We start from the raw sequence: 3,116 nt of genomic DNA on the forward strand, positions 1-3,116 counted from the left end.
ATTCAAAAAATAGTTCACCACATAAAGGTCATTTGTCTAGAGGATCTATACTAAAAAATACGCTAGAACAAAACTACTTCAGTCCTCGATAAAACAGGGGATGATCAATTCTCCCCGGGGATCAAGTCTACCCACCTTCCCTATGCTTTTGAAAGGCCCGGATCAATTATCTTCTCTACCTTCTGTATTGTTCAGATTCCGACAACATCAGGTGGCCGTAGTAAACGACATTAAAGAGATGTTCCACCAAGTATTCATTCGTCAATCTGATCGATATGCCCAATGCTTTCTATGGTCATCTGATCCTTCGCAAGAATATGAAGTAATGGTAATGGACGTAGCAACATTTGGATCGACCAGTTCACCTGCAACAGCGCAATACGTAAAAAATATGAATGCCAGGCGATTCACCGAGAAGTTCCCAAGAGCTGTCGATGGAATACTTCACAACCATTATGTGGATGACTATCTCGACAGTTTCCCTGACGAAAAACAGGTTCAGCGTGTGGCTGTCGAGGTACGTGAAGTCCATAAGAAAGGTGCATTTGAGATCCGCAACTGGTGCTCCAACAGCAAAGCTGGTATGCTGTGGCAGTGTGAAGAAGACATCATTTGTTTCGAGACGGCCATGAGGGGAAATATTACGAGAATATTCGAGGAGAAAACAAGACCGACCAAACGTCAAATCTTGCAATGCGTCATGACGTTATTATTATTTTCTTTGGGTCTCCTGGCTCCGTACTTGATATGTGGAAGAATCCTTATACAAGACGTATGGCGTTCGGGAATCGGATGGGATGCACGAGTTGATGACACTATATTTAAAAATTGACTGAAATGGATTGTTATGATCAACAATATAAACAAAATCCGGATTCCCCGATGCTATTTTCGACTCCCAAATAGCGACAGTTACGCGAATGTACAGCTACATATATTTGTTGATCTACGCAGATCTACGCCGGCTTGGCAGCAACGTTTACCAATACTACAACGAGCTGGCGCTTCATTCCTCCAGGGGCGCCACACATGGGCGACCAAAGAATATTGGACCTGGAGACCTAGTAGTAATTATCGATGATACGAAACGCAATAGTTGGACCAGAGGACGAGTCTTGGAAGTAATCATGGCAGCCGACGGTGCAGTTCCACAAGCGATAGACCAGATCTCATACGGCGCCCAGCTTCTAAACTTGCAGTTCTGGAAGTAACGGAGGGTCATGAAACCACAACTGCACGCAGAAAAAACTCTTTTAAAAACAATAATAACTAACGTAAATTCAACAAGAATTTCGCATTGTTTTGGCGGTAAAAAGAATTTGTTTTTGTTTTTAAAATCTCATGAAAAAACGAATTGTTGAAATTAAAAGAAAATATATTTGAATTCAAATAGTTATTTGACGGTTTGAATCTTTGCTTCAGCGGTAACTGTGTTACGTCTTGCTAAACAATGAAAATAATTGTTATTTCAAAAAGAGATAGTTTATTATTTTAATTAGCTTCATAATTGAACATAAAATCATAATATTGTTGTTTTAATAATCTTTTTATAGTATTTATATTGCATATTTTTATTGAAATAAAAATTGTTATATTTTTATTTTATAATTTTCTTTCAAATTCTTTATCCTTATAGCCTATTCAGACTACAAGCTTTATTACTTGATAAAGTTCATCTTTGTGTCAATGTCCACACAACTTATTTTCATTGAAGTTTAGCTTTATCAAGTGATAAAGCTCATAATTGAAACAGACTATTAAAAAAGTGACTGAGAAACATTATGCTGTTTTATATGTTTTTCTTCATGCACACAGATCGCATAGTTTATTTACTGGTCCATTGAATTAAAGTCACCTCTATTGTTCATATCACAATGCCGGTTAGTTTTGTAGTAAAATTGATGCATATGGCTTATGTTTCTGTATTGCCTTTCAGGAAAAAATACCCTATGCCACCTCGGAATAATTCCAGAGTCCTGAAGATATTAAAAAAATATTAATCGAAGCAGATACAATTTTATGTAAAACTTTACTTACATTTGTAAATGAAATAAGTCAGTCCGATCATCATTACGTAGGCAAGAAATCGACACGTAGTTCATTGTAACTACTGGTTTTGGCCGAAGCATAATCCCGGAATAGCAAATGCGTCTGCGCCTTGTGATAGTTTTGCTTCCATCGCCAGAGCAATGTTGAGATTGTGGATGCTAGAATTGCTGCAGTACTACAATATGCAATGTAATGTTCCAAAATGCCGCATCCATCCAACAGCACTATGGTAGTGGAATGAGGAATCATACGACCAAAGAATTGAAGCAAAAGGGTGCATGGTAGCTAAAATTAGTTTTTTAAATAGATACAAAAATAAGTTGCGATATTAATGAGTAACCTACTTACTATTGAAGGGATCTCTTGGCAATTGCTGATGCCTATCGGATGGCCGATTTCGTACTGAGGAAGAGGACTCGACGCAAAAAACGGTGGCTCTCCCTTACGCCACTTTGAGAATGATCCGATGAACACCATCCTTGGATTTCTCCTTGTCCTTCTGAGCCGTCGATCGGAATAAAGAGTGGAAACTGGAATTTTCCGAAATAGAGAAAAATATTTACACAGATTTACCAATCGTTGTTTATAAATATCTTGATTTTAGTCAAACTCCTACCGCCAATGTCAGCTATGAACAATTTGGAACAATGGACTTACCTGTATATTTTATATTTGCCATCAACAGTGCTTAATTTGGTAAAACTGACTGAAACGTACAATTTTATTTCAAATTATTTTTGATGTTGTCTTTTTTGCGTTGCGAAAATGACAGATGAGTTTTTTTTTTATTTTTATACTTCAGGCGTTACTCAAGGCTGTAGCGTTACATGCGGTTTTTGTCCAGAGAGAAAACGAGTAACTACACGTTAAAATAAAAAGATTTATTTTTGGAATAAAAATATTTCTTTTTATTTCAACAATATTATTATTGTAAGTCAGATTATTGAAACAAACATATTAATTTTCAAATTAATATGAACAAATATTGTATAATCAATAAAAATAGACATGAATCCAAATAGTTTTTGCTATTTAAATACAACAAACGATATTATAGATTCAATGTA

The 3,116-nt window shown here is 36.1% G+C and overlaps 1 long non-coding RNA gene across 1 annotated transcript; it reads right to left on the minus strand.

Annotated features, from left to right (window-relative positions):
- Positions 1 to 1,792: 1,792 nt before the first annotated feature.
- On the minus strand, positions 1,793 to 2,832 carry LOC134210816 (uncharacterized). The gene is made up of 4 exons (XR_009978866.1): positions 2,707 to 2,832; positions 2,398 to 2,579; positions 2,038 to 2,334; positions 1,793 to 1,976 (listed from the first exon to the last, which is right to left on the minus strand). It is a non-coding gene; the product is annotated as an uncharacterized LOC134210816 (long non-coding RNA).
- Positions 2,833 to 3,116: the final 284 nt, after the last annotated feature.

This window comes from Armigeres subalbatus, chromosome 1 (genome assembly GCF_024139115.2).
Source record: "Armigeres subalbatus isolate Guangzhou_Male chromosome 1, GZ_Asu_2, whole genome shotgun sequence".
Lineage (NCBI taxonomy): Eukaryota > Metazoa > Arthropoda > Insecta > Diptera > Culicidae > Armigeres > Armigeres subalbatus.